This window comes from Oryctolagus cuniculus, chromosome 1, assembly GCF_051225735.1.
Source record: "Oryctolagus cuniculus isolate XC-2025 breed Fujian yellow rabbit chromosome 1, ASM5122573v1, whole genome shotgun sequence".
Lineage (NCBI taxonomy): Eukaryota > Metazoa > Chordata > Mammalia > Lagomorpha > Leporidae > Oryctolagus > Oryctolagus cuniculus.
In genome coordinates, this window is record NC_142867.1 from 75,372,244 (window position 1) to 75,390,481 (window position 18,238).

Here is an 18,238-nt window from a genome sequence, read left to right on the forward strand (position 1 = left end):
AACAGAGTTAACAACTTTTTAATGTCAATTTGTGTCTGTGGAATCTTAATCAGATGATAAAACAAATGGAAATCCTGCAGGTTTTACAAAATAAAATTCCAAGTGTGGTTTTACAAAATAAAATCCAAGTGTTAGCCCAAAAAGTGGGGATGGTGAACATAATCTTGGCCTCCATATGTACATGGTAGATGAATTGGACATTCATGATATATTTATAATTATCAGCGGGAAGGGAGGACTTTGTGGTGAACAGAGGTTTTGGGAAAGGAAGGTTCCTACTGGATTCCTTGGTGGGGGAGGGGAAGGAGAAGGGAGGAATTAGCTGTTGTTAAGAAGTGTAATGCAGGGAGGGGCCAGTGCCCTGGCTCACTTGGCTAATCCTCCGCTTGCAGCACCCCGGGTTCTAGTCCCTGTTGGGGCGCCGGGTACTAGTCCCGGTTGCTCCTCTTCCAGTCCAGCTTTCTGCAGCGGAGGATGGCCCAAGTGCTTGAGTCCCTGCACCCACATAGGAGACCGGGAGGAAGCACCCGGCTCCTGGCTTCAGATCGGCACAGCGCAGGCCATGGTGGCCATTAGGGGAGTGAACCAATGGAAGGAAGACCTTTCTCTCTGTCTCTCTCTCTCTCACTGTCTAACTCTGCCTGTCCAAAAAAAAAAGTTTAGTGCAGGGACAAGGATATGAGGCTTGGAGTCAGAAGACCTGGGCCCAAGGTTCTTTCAGCAAATTCCTGATTGTGTGACTTGGGAGTTCAGAAATTTCCTGGGGGGTATGATGGGGGAGGTCAAGGAGGGGCACAAGTCCACTAATCCTCTTGGACTTATTTGTCTTCTTTGTATAATAAGAGTAATAAACGCTAAAGATCAAATGAGGAGTTATATTTGAATGTGTTTTATAAACAGCAATTTTCAAATTAATGTTAAATATTAGTGGCAAGGGTCTGCAAAGGCAGACGACTGTAACAATATATACTGGATGGTTTGTGAGATTTTAGTGGTATTTCAGTGGCTACAATTAAACTCAAGAGGGCAGATTAGATCATGAGTTCTAAGGAAATCTCACATATCAAAAGTGGTGATAAGAATTACCACTTTCTAAGTATACATAAGGATCTACATATATATCCTCATTTACCATTAAATCATATTGATGTGGCATTATTATAGATGAGAAAAATGAAGCTCAGAGAAAATGAGAACTAATATTGAAAACTGGCCTTCCTGACATCAAAATCCATTTTGTCCACATGATCCCAGGATCTAGGTGGCTCTATCTCAAGAGTCCTGCAGTGGTATGAAATCTTTATCCTATTATCATAGGCCACCAGACAAAGCAAAGACTACCCTGAAAGCAAGAGGTGCATTTGACAGCAATTTGATGAACGTAATTCTATATTTATGTTTTTAATTTTTAAACAATTTATTTATGTGAAAGACAGAATGACAGAGAAAGAGGGAGAGACAGGGAAACAGCTCTTCCATCTGCTGGTTCATCCCCCAAATAGCTGCAATGGCTGGAGGTGGGCCAGGCTGAAGCCACAGCCTGGACCTCCATCCAGATCTCCACGTGGGTGGCAGGGGTTCAAGTACTTGGGACATCTTCCCAGGCATATTATCAGGGAGCTGGACTGGAAGTGGAGCAAGCAGGATTCATACTGGCACTCCAATATTGCAGTGTCACAAGTGGTGTCTTAATCCATGTTGCCACAACACTGGCCCCTATGTTTTTAATTTTGATGGCACATCTCCTGTGCTTCCTGTTTGATACTTATGACTCACAAAACAATCTGTGTCTTATATCCTTCAGTAGAATGAAAGTTTTCTGAGCATTACACCCAATTCTTATATCTCTCCAATTACCTCATATAGCTTTTATCAAGTTTATATATTGATTTGATTCGGGGCATTCATCCTTTTTCTTTTCTTCATATAGATTGTATTAATTATTATTATGCTATGGGGATAAATTTTATACATAAGCCCATTTCCTATGGAATGTCACTTACAACTTTTTTATGTTTATGTTGCTATGTCGCTATTCTTCATTTCTTATATGTAAGTTTGCTCTTTCTAATAAGACTTCATGGACTACAAAGTGAGAGGGATTGTGCATTTCTCTAGAATTCTCCACAGTACATGGATACACAGACTCAATAAATATTTAGATATTATTGACTAAATAAAGCTATAGGGGATAGATGATGGAATAAAATAAAGTAACATATCTTTGTGAGCTTTGAAGAGCATTTTTATGGTACCCAAAAATCACTTACGTCATCAATGAAACTGTTAACTACCTTTTTTGTTTAACTAGTCATTCTGACAACTAAATTCTGCATTTATAAATTAATAATTAGCAATTTATTTTTTTCATTTTTTTCTTTTGTACTTTATTGTCTAAAATTTCTATAATGATCTTTTTAGATTATTTAAGTATAGCTTTGCTTTTTAATTTTTATAAATATAAAGAGAATGGATTTGAAAGATTTCATTGATACAATTCTAAGATGATCATTCTTCCCTCCCTTCCTCACTCCCTCCCTCAACCCCCCTTCTTTCCTTTCTTCTTATTTCCTTTCAATTTTTTCAATAACATAATTTCAATTTACCTTACAACCACAATCTTAATGTACCACTAACCACAATGTTCAAAAAGTAAAAAATAGAAAGACCACTGTTCACAGGAGTATAGACAAGGGCTAAATTCAATAATCAAATCATAAAATGTCAGTTTCATTCTTATACTTTTTTGTATTCTATATTAACCACCACATATCAGAGAAAACATATTATATTTGTCTTTTTGGGACTGGCTTATTTCACTAAGCATAATGCTGCCCATTTGCATCCATTTTGTTACAAAAGACAGGGTTTCATTTTTTTTAATGATTGAGTAGCATTCCAGTGCATATATATATATATATATCACATTTTATTTATCCAGTCATAATTGCAAGTTTAATAATTGCAGGATGAAGAGTCTGTGAATCCTGAAGTACCAGAGCTGGGTTATGTGAAGTCTGTGTTATGTGCAATCTGTGCAACATAGGATCTATGTTATGTGGAAAGCTCATTGCCGCTCTCAGTGCTAAAAAGTCCCAAGAGCCTCAATTAATATTAATGGATCTAAAAGTTAACAAAAATGCATGAACAAGCAGGAAGTATAGATTGTGCAAACACACATGTACATGTGGGTACTGCAAAAAGTATGTGGAAAAATTGAATTAAATGTTGTTTACTTTGGTGCAAAGAGTTTGAAGCCCATGCAGCTTTTTTCATAATACACATCTTCCATGAATGCATGTCCTCAATACATCACACAGATCTGACATCAACAATTCCCTAGTGTGGGTGTCAACAAGATGCCATGATGGGCTTTTCTGAATAATGCTACTCCATTCTACCAGACTCTCTGAAGGCTCTCTCATTTCTCTGTTTCACATCCCTCCCACACACCCCCTACCCCCCGATTGGTTTCGTAGAAGTTTCTTGGAATCTTTTAAGCCAGGGACCATATATTAGCAGAGAATAAAATTTCAAGGTAGTAGCAAACTAGAGTGTGGTGAAGTCCAAGTATGGCCCCTGAGAGCTTTTTTCTCCAACTGGTGATTCCTGATTTCCTTTAGCTCAGCCTGGCTCTTGTTCACTTTTGCAATCATGAGAGGCTAGGCCTAATTTGATCAAATTTGGTTTCTGAGTCTCAAAACCCAGTTCTCTGATGATTTTGATGGCTCCCAAGTTTTTTCTCCACACCCCGTATTGCTCTTCTATATATGCCCTCTGTCTTCATAGTGAGTATCCTCTTTAATTGGACCCCTATGTCAAACTGGTGACAGCAGATTCCAGTCTGCCTCTTCAATATGTTCATTTCCACTAAGTAGAGATTCATAACAAATCCGAATTTAAAAAAAAAAAAAGATAAAAGAAAAAAAACAACCAAAACTTCTTTTAAACAGAAACTTCAAGGTTTGTCTTCATGTAAATCTAGGCAGGGTTTTTTTAAAAAACTGTAAAGCATTAAGAAAATCAATCTTTTTTTGGTTGACCTAAACTATAAGAGCACTGGTTTGTGGTTATACTACAGGGTCTTCCATGTGGAAAAATACAGCTTATGACAAGAGGGAAGAATCAACCTAATCACCGAGAAGAAGCAACCAGAGAGGATATAGATAAAATTCATTAGATCAAGTTATCTGTGAATTCCAGCTACTTACCTGTTCTTGGGTTTCACTAGACACCAAATATTCTTATATGAATCATCAAGTCTGCTTATGATAATAAAAGATAAACTTTCATTGATTGTCACCTGGAGAATCTATCTAATTCTCAAATGTCCAAAATGGCCGGGGCTGTGGCAGGTTGGACTCCAGGAGCCAGTGATACAATTCAGGTCTCCCACATTTTTGGTAGTAAGCATTTGAGCCGTCACCTGCTGCCTCCCAGGTATATATTAGCAAGATGATGGAGTTAGGAGCTGCAGGTACTCCAACATGGGATGTGGGACACCAGCATCTTAACCAGTGTCTTAACCTGTAGACTAATTGCCCAAACCAATTTAATTGATTCTGAAAATGTGGTTACTCCCTGATGTTTGTTCAGAGCCAGATCTGGGAAATGCCTGTCACACAAGTGGGCAGGTGGTCACCAAGTCAGTGAGGGCAAGGAAACTTCTTTCAGCAAGGTATTCTCAGGGGATTACAACAGCCAATCAGCCAAGGAATACTGTGTGTGAAGCTTACATCTGAAAAATGAAGACTAATCAGTGGGAAAGTCAAAAGGCTAAATGCAGGTCTCTATCTATACTTTCAGTAAGCACAAGTAGAAAAGAAGAGAAACCCACTAGTGCATGCAGTGATGCAGATAAAACAAGAATTAGTGAACACTAACAGTGATGGCCTAGGAACTATTCTGGGATCAACTGACTTGAGACATGAAGTAGAAGGCGGGTAGTTGTCCACAGATCACATTAACTCAGAGACAATATATGCCAAATGATCTGCATTTTGTTCAGAGCCTTTGACTTCCCTCCACACCCAGAACATCATGTGAGTCAGCCTGCAGGAGGCACAACAAAGGAAAAGGCTAATGGCATAGGCATACCCAGGCTGACTGACTCAGTGGTTCTTTGTGTATGCTCCAGAGAAATTGTTTGGCAAATGCCTGATTAAAGACATACTGAAGGTTTTGTGAGAGAGGAAAACAGGAAAAATGAATACACTCTAGTGTCATAGGAGTTCCAAAGCTGGCATCTTAGGGAACATTTAGTTCTACCCTTTGATTTTATAAATATGCAAATGGAGACAGGGTGGCAGGACTGAGATCTCAGAATTATTCAATATCAAAATTGAGGCTAGGGTAATAATAAAATCAAGAACAATAATAAAATGTTAAGCCAATGCTGAGTGACTATATTATGTTTCAGGGAGTAAGATACTTTCAGATAAATCAATTCACTCGATTCTCACAATGCTCTAAGGGAAATATTATCATCAAAAGGAAGGATGGAAGGAGGGGATGCATAGAAGGAGGGGGCCAAACTAGGTGACTTGCCTAAGACCACAAATCTAAGTGGTGCTACAACCAACTTTCAAACCCATGTGTTTCTAGCCCCAGAGCCCATGATGATAATCCCTTTTCCTAACTTCTAAGTCTGTTACCAAAATTATTTATTTGAAAGGCAGAGTGACAGAGGGAGTAGGAGATCTGCTGGTTCACTCCACAGATGCCTGCAACAGTCAACGCTTGGCCCAGATAGAAGCCAAGAGCTGGGAACTCCATGAGGTCTTCATTTGGTGGCAGGAGCCCAAGCACTTGGGTCATTATCTATTGCCTTCCCAGATGCATCCCCAGCAGGCAGCTGGATTAGAAGCCAAGAGACAGGGTCTCAAACAACAGTCTCACATGGGACGTAGGGGTCCCAAGCAGCAGCTTAACCCAGTGCACTATAATGCCCGCTTCACTCCTGTTTTTTTTACCTGAACTTCTCCAAGCTACCAGACTGAAAAGGTAGTTATTTTCTGCCTGAAAAGCTGCTACTTTTTCTTTCACAGCCTGACAAGAAATTTCTCCTCGTACTGACTCAGATTCAATTCCCCAGTTCTCAGAGGGTTTCTAGGTCCCTTAATCTCTTGCAAACCCCCAATTAAAAATGGGACAATCCTATTTTCCAGTTAACCTATTTTTCAGAAAGTCGACTGGAAAAATAATACATGTGAAACAAAATAGAGCTCCATGAAAATAAGGTTATATTATTTATTACTGTGGTTTTCTTTTTTTCTTTCCTGGGTATTCTTTTTCCCATGTTCCCCCTCCGAAAGACCAACCAAGTGAGTAAGGTTCAACCCAGTCCAGCTCCAGACCCTCACCAGCAGTACCACCAAGTGGCTTGACCCTGTCACCTGGTTTGCCTTTGCCCTGTGGTATCATAGTGCACGCTCCTCACAGGAAAGGAAACTGAGGCAAGAACAGCTTGTGGGGGGCAGGTGTTAAAGGGCAGTGGTTGAGCCGGCGCCATGGCTCAATAGGCTAATCCTCCACCTTGCGGCGCCGGCACACCGGGTTCTAGTCCCGGTTGGGGCGCCGGATTCTGTCCCGGTTGCCCCTCTTCCAGGCCAGCTCTCTGCTATGGCCAGGGAGTGCAGTGGAGGATGGCCCAGGTGCTTGGGCCCTGCACCCCATGGGAGACCAGGAAAAGCACCTGGATCCTGGCTCCTGCCTTCGGATCAGCACGGTGCGCCGGCTGCAGCGGCGGCCATTGGAGGGTGAACCAACGGCAAAGGAAGACCTTTCTCTCTCTGTCTCTCTCTGTCCACTCTGCCTGTCAAAAATTCAAAAAAAAAAAAAAAAGGGCAGTGGGTTAGAGATGCTGACATCCCATATTAGAGTGCCTGAGATCATGGTGTGCCTTCACTTCTGATCCAGTGTCCTGCTAATGTGCACCCTGGGAAGCAGCAGACGATGGCTTAAGTACCTGGGTCCCTGCTGACCACATGAGAGACCTGGATGGAGTACCTGCCTCATGGTTTTGGCCTGGCCCAGCCCTGGCTAGTGCAGGCATTTGAGGAATGAACTAGCAGATGAAAGATTCTCTCTCTCTTTCTGCCTTTCAAATAAATGAAAATAAGTAAGTATTTGAGATAATAAAAAAAGGTCAGTGAGAAATGACCCTCATGAGTGCCTGAGAGCTTGGCTAGCAGAGGATTAACTGCAGCATGATAGCGGCAGCAGGATGTCTCCAGGAAGAAATTCTGGAGGAAGCAATATTTTGGTCCTTCTCCCTAGCACTCAATACATGCATGGGTGGTTACCTACTTAGCTTACCACCATCCTAGCTCGGAAAATAGGAAGGGAAAAATCAAAGATTCATGTTCTGGCCTGAACTCAATCCAATCTTTCTTGTCTGAACTCTCTCAGTAATAAAAAATAATACTATCTGCACTTTACAGATCAGAAAACTGATATTAAGTACCTTGTCCAAGGTTATCTAGCTGGGTATAGCAGGACCAAGAGTCAAATCTAGTAATCTGGCTCAATATTGTGCAACTCACTCTTAACCAACACACAATATTTGCTTCTGTACCCTATTAAGATTTGATAAGTGTCCATAAGTTTTTCAGTCTAAAAAGTTTCTCTCGTGACACCTGAAAATCCACCGTTACTACTTCAACCCTTTGGATTGGAGTGCTACCATTTCCTTTTGATGTGCCTTTAAGACGTAAGGTAGCAAAATAGTTTTCAGAACATGGATATTAACCTAACTCATAGGCTGAGCTGGGCAGCTCTTTTCCCATAGAGCAGAAAAGATGAAGCAGCCTGGAGAATGAGGTGCAGACAGCAGAGACAAAGGCACCAGAGGTTTTATATTATTTTATTTTATTTTACTGTGTAAGCTTTCTCCAGAATTAATCCCACTTGGATTGAGTGATGGAAATTATCTTAAATGTTAGTTAGGGATGCTTTCATGACTTCCCTCCTATACCTGTGCCACATACCTCCTTGCACTTAGTCTTGAAGGCTGAAATAAATGGCTCACCAAAAGTAGGTCTGCAGATCAACATTCAAACCCAAACTGATAAATACAATAACCACCAATGTCGTGTTGAATCATTTATAATGTGTTCATACACATTTGATCATTTAATTCCCATAGGAAGGGGGAAAGTACTAATATTGATTGATGAAGTACCCACTGTGCCAGGCAAAATGGTAAGCTTTTTACTGGTGTTTTATTGTTTACTCCTTATAGAACCCCAGAGGGACTGGTGGAATTTTCCCTTGCCTATCAATATGAAAACAGAGGCTAAGAGTGAGTCAGGGAATTTCTCCAAAACAAGACAGCAAAAGGGAAGCAAAACTGGGATTCAAACCCAGGTCTTCTGACTCTTAAACCCTTTGCATTTCATTATAAGACAATAATACGTTAAATTCCACTGACTCACACCAAGATTTTATAAATCCAACTGCTGTATTATGCAAATGCTCTCTGAGGATCCCGCAAAAAATGGAGTCATTTGCTCAACTCTCAGATGTGGGCAAGTGAATGTGCCTCACACCACAATAACCAGACCTACTCAATTCATCATCTACTCCATTTGGTGCTATTCCTGGAAAAATACATGTGGATACCATCTGCTCCTTGTTGCTGAGCTACCAAAAAGTTACAGTCTTGCCAGTACATTTGTGTTTTCCAGATTCAGGTATCAGAATTCAGAGTAAGTGGTCAATAATGTGGTTCTATCTCTTCTGTAATAGTCAAATCAGAACCTTTCACATAATGACTGATTAATAAGTAATTGCTACAGAGTTTCCTTCCCTCCTGCCCTTTTCTTCCACTAGACCAGGATCCTCCAATCACACAGCATGGTCCCGCCTACCACAATGTCTTTGCTTTCATTTCTTCCTTTTTTTCCACATCCTGAATCAGTTATGGTCCCCACCATTACTTATCTAACCAAATTACACCCATCTTGCAAGGACAATCTGAAGTCTTAGATCCTCAATGACAGCTTCTCTAATCAGCACTGTAGCACTCAATCTACCCATTCCATCCCTCAAATTTTAAAGCACTCACTTTTGTACCACTTCAGTTCACACTAAATTATAAATAAAGAAAAATATATGTGAAAACACAATACCTTGACATTCTTAATGAATATTTCTTTCTCTTTTATATTTCTTTCTCTTTCTCTTTGGTTGATGTGTGATACTTATATCTCATTGCTAAAATTTAATCTAGCTGTTCTGAAGGCAGGTCCTTATTTTATTTCTTCAACAGTCACCTCCACCTTCACTCCAGCAGTGCTTGACATACAACATAGACTCAAAATGTGATTGCTAATTGATTTTTAAACCCATGAGACTTAAGCCACAGCAAGAAGAGAGAAGAATTTCTAGAGACTACAGGATTAGGTGAAATGGGTAGAAAGGGGTAATTGCATGCTGTTCTCTGGTGACAGGCTCTTGTACCACACTGCCTGTTGGTGTCCGTGTGTTAACATCTGGAATCTTTCATGCTATTCTGAATCATGACACGGAAATTAAGGAAAATTATAAGCAGAAAGACTCCTTTATGCTAACCATATGCTGGTACTTTATACTTACTCTTTTCTACTCCTCATTACAACTTTATGGATTACACACTGCAATTATGCTCAGTCCCTAGATAAAGTGAGTTGTGGACTGTAACATAGCTTATCCAAAGCAACCAGATTAATAAGCAGTGGAGCCAAGGCTCACTCCTCTTGATTCTAAAATCATTCTTGTTTTATCACAACACCATGTGGAACAGGAAAGATAGCTACTGGCAGTGTCACCTGTCCTTACTCAACATCCTGCTGTATGCGCATTTTGGGAGATTTTAGAGAGGTAGGAGAAAGCATAAAATTTGGGGAAAAGCCAAGAACTCAAAGATCATGAAAAAGCAAAATGGCATCTATAGCATTTCTCACACTTTCCAGGTAAATGTGAAGACATAGCCCCAAAGACTCACTGAAAACTAGATATATATTTGACATTTCAATGAACTTTTGGGCTGGCATTGTGGTGTAGTGGGTAAAGATGCTGCCTGGAGTGCCAGCATCTCACATGGATGCCAGTTCAAGACCCAGCTGCTCCACTTCTGATTCAGCTCTTGCTATGGCCATGGAAAGCAGTAGAAGCTGGCCCAAGTCCTTGGGCTCCTGTACCTGCATGGGAGACCCAAAGAAGCTCCTGGCTCCTGGCTTTGGATTGGCCCAGCCCCAGCTGTTTTGGCTATTTAGGGAGTGAAGCAGCAGATGGATGATCTCTATCTGCCCCTGCCTTTCAAATAACTAAATATTTTAAAAAATTAATGAACTTTCTATATTTTACTCCACAACCAACTATTTTAATATAAAAATAATGCTTTATGTTATTTCTAATGCAGTGATCTTGGCTTCCTAGGTAGTTCAAAGTCAGGCACTCTGTCTCCCTGGAGTTATCACACTCCAGTCAAGGAATTATGTCCCTAGGATCAAGAAGGCAGTACTGGGATTCAGCAGATTTCAGTTTTAGATCCAAGAAGTTAAAAAATGCAAGGCCTAAAGGCAGCTCACTGAGGCTCCCCATTTACTTCTGTATTTGAGGACTGAAGGGTAGGAGTGAAATGGATTCCACTAATTGTAGTAAATACCCTGCTGGGAGGTACTGGAGAAAAGGCAGAGACACTGTTCAACTCCTCCTTCTGGGAAATGATGCTCACTGCCTTTACCATTCAGACACAGAAAGTTAGAAGAAATTATATTAAGAAAGGTGTATGGCAGTGAAAGGCAAATGTTAAATTAGATAAAGAACAATTATGTAAACTGATCTCTAATGAATTGGCTAAAGGGTGAGGTCCTATGTGACCTGGACAACTCACTTCAAAATCCATTTGTGATATTCTTGCTCTAAGTTTATAGACTATATTTTGCTTGTCTTGTAAATCAGTTAATTTTTTGTCCTTTAGACATAGATTCAGCAAAAAAGAGTCCTCTTCTCCATTAAAGAGTTTAAAAAATTTGACTTGGAGCTAAAAATTATCTCTAAGCTCTTCCTTCCATTTTTGCTTTTCTCTAGTATCTATAAGCCTTAACTCCAGAAAAACATTCTCTCCACATTTATTTTCCCTCTGCTAATAATAATTTGATACTAGGTCATCCTCAAAAGTTTGAAACATAATAAATGAAACCTGGAGAAAGCCTTAAAATATTTAATATCTAGAATAATTCTTAAGTCTGAGAGGAAATGTTAGGAATAGAGTTGGTTTACTGATTAACCATTGGTGCTCACACTCATTGTGGGTCTGGAAGATATTTCAAGACTTGCCTCTGAAAGATGGCACTTGGGTTGAATTTCAAGAGGAATAGGTAGAAAACATTTTAGTACTATTGCCTTTTTTTTTTAATTTTTGTGGCAATAAGTCTAATAATCTCCACTTTACCTATCTTTCTTCAAAATTAGTGCTGTTTTTAAAATAATTCCCAATGAGGAAAAACATGCAGAAAGAATAGATGGAAAGAAGACATGAATGGGGAGCAGAAAAGTAAAGGCTCACCAAATACTGCTGGCTTTGCTGGTGCCAAAGAACTATTCCACAGATGTGTTTGTACATTGTCATCACATAGGCAATGAACTCTTTGTTCCACAAGCCAAGTGCCTACAAATCTTTGGGTCTGAAATGCCAACCAGTTCCTAGCTCCACAGCTGTCTTCACTTCCCAGAGTGGTGATATGTATGATACTTTTGGTTTCTCTGTTTTCCGGTGGCTTTTTTACTCAGTTATTCTTTAAAGCAAAGATCCCTCTTACAAAATTTATCTCCTACTAGGCTTGACATAGCACTGTAACTGTGTGCTTCAGTTCAGGATAGGAGAATCTTATCTGCTGTGTGAACTAAAGCAGGGACAGGAAAACAGCCAGAGAAAAATGTGCAAGGAAGAGAAAGAAGCGTGGAAGTGGTTTTGTGTGGCATGCAGACTCTGTTACAAGCGGGAGTGAAACAATGATCCCTAAGCAGAGGTGCTTCCTCTCTGTGCTCTCTGAGTCCTCAACAAACCGCAACTGAGACACACTGGACCTTCATTTGTTTTATGAAGGTTTTCTCCAACCAGCGAGAAAGGAGATGATATTCTCCTCATGGATATAATATTTGCAATTTTACATCTTATGATTCCTCCTCCTCCACGCTTACCTGATGAGAACATTTGTACCTTGTGCTTTTGTGTTGTAGAATTCCTATCCCTGTACATGTAGTCAGCAAATGAGCTTCTAGGGCTAGCTGTGGCTTTGTGAAACTTGATCAGATCACTTAACTTTGTAAATTATTTTTTAGGTTATATCCAATTATAAATAAGTAGTGTATGATACCTAATTTTAATACTAACCTAATTTTGAATATTATGAATTAGTTATAAAAAGTTTAGAATTTGGGTTAACTGACCAGGATTTAAGAAATTTTCCTTCACTTCTATGATGATCTGAATTGATTAGTTTAGCCTTGATAAAACTTTTTGTTCATGTGCACATGGAGACTGTATATCATTATTTAGTCAATCACATGTGCTTTTTTAAGAAGCAAAACATAGTTAAAAAAGCATACATGAAAACAGAATGCAGTGTTTGAAACTACCCATTTGGGATAATATTAGCAACATTAATAATAATAACAATAATAATAATAATCGTGACTTTCTTGGTTAGGAGTTGTGCTTAGAGTTTAAATCACATTATCTCATTAAACCTCAAAAAGACCCTAAGCTATCTGTATAATATCTAATTTCACATAAGGTGAAACTGAGGCTCAGATAATTAAATTATTTACTCAAATAAACAAGTGGTAAAGGAACAGGCCTAGCTCTTTCAAGTAGCTGAAACTCTGAATGACACAAAACATTCACTAGACTGAGATCATAGTCCTAAGAGCTTATGTCTTACTACTGAGCCACTTTTGATCTGGCCATTTGAACCTTCAGAACTTTGATTTTTCACATAAACACTATTGGGAAAATAAAATTTTCTTACCTACCTGCAAATTGTGATGAAAGTTATCTAGTTTATGCTTCTTTGAAAATTGTAACAAGAAAAGTAAATGTGAAGAGGCAGTAGCCGTAGTCACAGCAGCAGCAACAGTAAGAGCACTGATAGAGTATATTATTTGGTCTCTATATAAGGGAAAAATTAGATGTTCCATTGTTACTAAGTATCTTCTGGATAAGTGAAAGTATCTAAATGAAGACTGAAATAGTATAGCATGTCTCAGCTCATTAAAGGTTTTGATGTGTGTATTTGAATTTTTTTTGCTATTGGAGGAAAAATGTTATCATTAACTCTAAACTATTGTCTTTGTTCTATACTATTTTTGTAATTTCTCAGGGTGGGAAGCAGCTGGGATTGGCAGAGTGTGGTCTTTACTTTATTGTACAATAACAAACACTCATATCTCATTTTGATGAGTCAACAAAACATTTTACAAGGAGCAAACTGTAATGCAGAGAACACATCCTGCACCTGCAATTAATTTCTCATGGACTCCAAATGTGTATGCACAGGAATCACAAGACCAGAAGCCAAAGAAAATGCAATTACACAAGAGAGGAAGATAAAAAGATAGCATGCTCTTCCTTTTTGTCCAAAAACAAAAGTAACAATTCTATTTTACCAGCAATCTGCAAATATTTGTGCAGTCTCAAGCTGTTGCAATTATCCAGGTCACTTCTGGTGTAGTTTTTTTCCCCTTTTAATTGAACATCTCCATATATTAAGTGTCATCATAATTCCTATACTAATAGAAATTCCAATTATAGCCTTGTTCACATTCTTTAGAAGGAAATAGACTAAAAATTGGGGTATAACTAGACAGAAATACAAAGTGAGGTTAAGAGGAATGAAATAGAGAAATGAATCCAACATGATTGAGGTTGATGAGTGAAGTAATATTTAGAATCCAAAAAGGATAAAACATACTTGGAACACCATGAACTAGGACTGAAAGTCATTACTGAACAAATCCTATTTAGAGCTGACCTAAGCTTATGATGGTTCAAACTAGATATCCGGGAACCAGAGGCAGAATCAGTGGAAGTAATGCTGGAGAGGAGGTGACTGATTTTAAGAACATGTTTAACAGCTCATGTAAATGTATTTAGCAAGCATTAAGTTTAAGGCATTGTACTTGGTACTGCAGAAACTGGGAAGAGGAGAAGCACATGGTCCCACCGCATATGGCATTGACAGTGTCACATGTAAATATGAGAAACCTGCCCAACGCTTACAATACAAAGCAAAGAAATTGCCCTGGAGAAATAGGAGTGAAGCACCATGATGGATGTGAAGGACAAAAGCAGGCAGAATTAGTGTGAGGCCAGAGTTCTCCTGTTCTTTTTGGATATATGAATTTAAACAAAGTGCTTGAGACTCCTAAGCCTTTAAAATGGATATAATGGTAAAGGGGTTATTTCACATTGCATTTGTGATGATAAAATAAAGTGTAGATCAAAGGGATCTGTAAGTTTGCTATTCTTATTTTCAGCAGAGAATGTTAATCAGGGTTGGAGGCAAAAGAGAAAAGGCATACCACAGAAGCCTTGTAGAAGTGGGATGTGAGTTCAGTCAAAGGGCAGAATCTCCCCCTGAAGCCAAATGTGCTCAACTAATTCACTTGTCTTCTCTCCAGTTCTCTTTGGCCTTTTCTTACAAGGCTGTATAATATCCCTACACCACAGTAATCAACTGGTCCCTATCTTACTTAAGATTCTCTGGTGGGAGAAACACAAAGCTACTTGGAATAGCTGAAGCAAAATCTAGAATGTGTTCTTGGGCTTAAAGGGATAGGCCACCTCACCACTGGGTGTTTTAGGGACTCAGGAAGCCATGGCACAGCCTTTGCCAGGTCCCTTCAGACTCACTTCTCTCAGTGTCTTTCTTTAGAACCATGTGGTTTCTCATTTAATTTGTACATTCTACATTTCTTTTACATTTGTGCACAAACTTTCTCTGTTTCTCTACGGGAAAATCATCAGGTCTCAGCACATTCAGTTGTCAACCTGTGGGCCAGTGCCACAATTACCATGAGTAATGAAGTCAGTTATGTGAAAGTCATCTATTTCTCCACTGGAGATTCTTTCCTAAGGCTCCACTGCCTTCAACTGGGAGCCTTAATTATTCAAGGCTCTTTCACTGATGTACCTGCAGGATTCCTGATCTCAAATGAATTATCCAACTCTCATCCTCATTGTTACATATTTTGCTTTTTCTCTAATGATCAAAGAGATAGGTCAGAACTTGGGAGCATTGACAATGTGTCCACTCCATGCTTCTCTTTCATGACTTAATGCCTTTGGACCAGCTCTCTCACCCTCTCACCTCCCTCAACAGGTAAATCCCTATTTTAAAATCATCTTGATATTGTTCTCCTTTCAGTCTTCCAGGCACACCCTTCCCTTCCATCGCATTCAAATGGATCATTCCATCTTTGCTGCATTTACTATAGTTTGCATATCCCTTAATTACTGCTCCTAGCAGATTGTGTTGCAGCTACCTTGATTTCAATGGTTTTATTCTTATCCTACTGAGTTGGTTAAGAGAATGAACTTTGAGGTCAGATACTGAACTCCAGGCAGATCCTTTCCAGTTATTAGCTATGTGATTCTGGGAAGGTGCTTTACCTCTTCAAATTTTGTTTGTAAAATGGAGATGATAATACCTATATCAAAGAGCTGTTGACAGAATTCAGTGAGACAGTACATGTCAAATGCGTAGAACAGGATATGGCATAAAATATGGCGTTTAATAAATATTGACTGACTAGGTGAACAAATGGAAAAAGAAGCTATGTTTATACAATTCATAAGTGCATTTCTTGTTCCTTCCCCTTGGGATCTCCTCTTCCATCCTCATTGTATGTCAAAATACTATTTTACCTCAAAATCCAGCTGAGATAAACTTTCATAAAGATCTCACACTCTGTGAATTCTTGTGGTAAAACATAAATACTTATGGCCTTTACCACTTTGTATCTGGTATTAAAATGAGTTGTGTGTTCATTGGAAAATTCCAGGGGATGGAATTCCAATCAAGGATCTTCCTGATTTACCTATTTTTTCTACATGACGTTCACAGTAGGCTCAAAAACCTTTTTCTCCTGAAATGAATGAATACTAATGCAACCATTGTTTGCATGACATAAGTTCAGAGTTCAGCAGTAATATGGGCAGGAAAAAAAAATTCACTGAGGACCCCAACATGGGTGTCTTTACCAAATGCAAATACAGTAACTAGCAACATAAGAAAAATCAACCTGTACATTGCAACAGGAGAAAGTATGGCACCATTTGGTCAAGGGGCAACGCAGTCTCCCTTACAAAGTGATAGAGTCACAAAGAAGTTGTTAGTATATCTGTAGTCCTTTATCCCATGCCTAGAATAGTAGTTGGCACATAGTAAGGACTCCATAAAATGCAAGTCAACAAGATAAACAGAGTGAATAAAAAATACAAGACTATTTCTATTCAAAAACCTTATTAGAGATGCTGTTTTTGCAAGCATATCCATTCACTTTTAAAAAATAACAAGCCCCTTGATTTATCTGATACTCAAAGATACCGTCTATAGGATTCCCATTTGGCTGCAGGGGTGGAACCAATTTACAGAAGTTTATGAAAGACCTTCTTGTCATTCATGCATTCAATAATTATTTAGGATTTCACCTTGGCAAGACCTTTATTCTAAAAGATGTGAGAAATTTTGTGCTGCTCTTTTGTCCTTGGAGCTCTTGGGTCCACAGATGAACCTGGTTGAGACTCTAAATTTCATTTCCAATTTATCACTACAGGACATGGCATGACTTGTGAAATAAAACCTTGCAAAAAACTTTGAATGACTTAACACTTTGGCTTTTTTCTTCTTTGCAGACTATTTTAGGCAGCATTATCCAGGTATCAGCTGCTTTAAGTTTCGTTTAACCAACGTGAATTTTAGGCTACACAGGGAGGTTCTCTGGGAACAGACTGTATCAGGACTTGAAATTTATGTCAGATTTATTATTGGCCCACATAATTGCACTGACTGAGAAACTATTTGTGATCTACAGTTTATTGTATGTGTAAGAGATGAACCAGACCATCTAGGTGGCTCTTCATTCTAATCATATGTTCAGAATACACATATCAGTCTGCTTGTAAACTTTTCAGGTCATTTTTTTCTAAGATCAACTATTCTTCTACATAATGACATATATATTTTTATACTTCCTACACATTGTTTATTTTTCAATATTTGACTTTGAGGTATTAGGGTTTTTTTAAGGTAGGGCCTTGATTGAATCATATATAGTTCAAACTGATCTTCTGTAAAAAAAAAAAAAAAAAAAAAAGAAATTATCAATTCCCAACTTGACTCTCACTGGGATTAAACATGACAATAGGTCTGATCTGATTTCATCATCATTTTAAAAAAATCATCTATTATTTTTCACTTTATGTTTCTGTGTGGGAGCAAACTGTTGAAATCCTTACTTAACGTATACTAAGCTGATCTTCTGTATATTAAGATAATCGAAAATGAATCTTGATGTGAATGGAAGGGGAGAGGGAGTGGGAAAGGGGAGGGTTGTGGGTGGGAGGGACGGTATGGGGGGGAAGCCATTGTAATCCATAAGTCGTACTTTGGAAATTTATATTCATTAAATAAAAGTTAAAAAAAATAAAAAAAAATAAAAAAATAGAATAAGATGATAGAACATGTATATTTTTAGAATTTAAACAATGAAGTGTATCATAAGGCAGAAATGTTAAATATGCCTATACTCTGTGTATAAATTTGTGTATGTTTATCAAAGATATATCATGGAGTTAAAATGTACAAAATAGGAGCAGGTGTTGCTGCAGAAAGATTGCCATCTGGGATGCTCTTGTCCCGTGTTGGAGTGTCAAGTCCCAGCTCCTGTTCTTAACAGTCCAGCTTCTACCTTGGAAAAATTATGCATTTTTAATGGCATTAATAGTCAAAATTAGAGATCAATTAGAAAAAGTGGGTCATCTAGAAGAACTTCAAATATAGCAATTCTTGGCAACATTTAGGGTGATTCCCAAGTTATGGAGGAAAGATATGATATCTAACTCAAATCACTTGAAAACACTTGAACTTCAAGGAATATTTACTCCAGCTATTGTTAGAAGTATATGTCTTGAGATTGTAATATTAGAAATAATATTTCTCCAGAAGGGATTCAAAATAATTTTTAAGAA

The 18,238-nt window shown here is 38.6% G+C and overlaps 1 protein-coding gene across 22 annotated transcripts in view; it reads right to left on the minus strand.

The window, feature by feature from the left end:
• The window catches only part of DLG2 (discs large MAGUK scaffold protein 2), a 2,253,656-nt gene that overhangs the window by 854,086 nt on the left and 1,381,332 nt on the right, over window positions 1-18,238 (minus strand). The gene's annotated exons all lie outside the window — the stretch shown is intronic.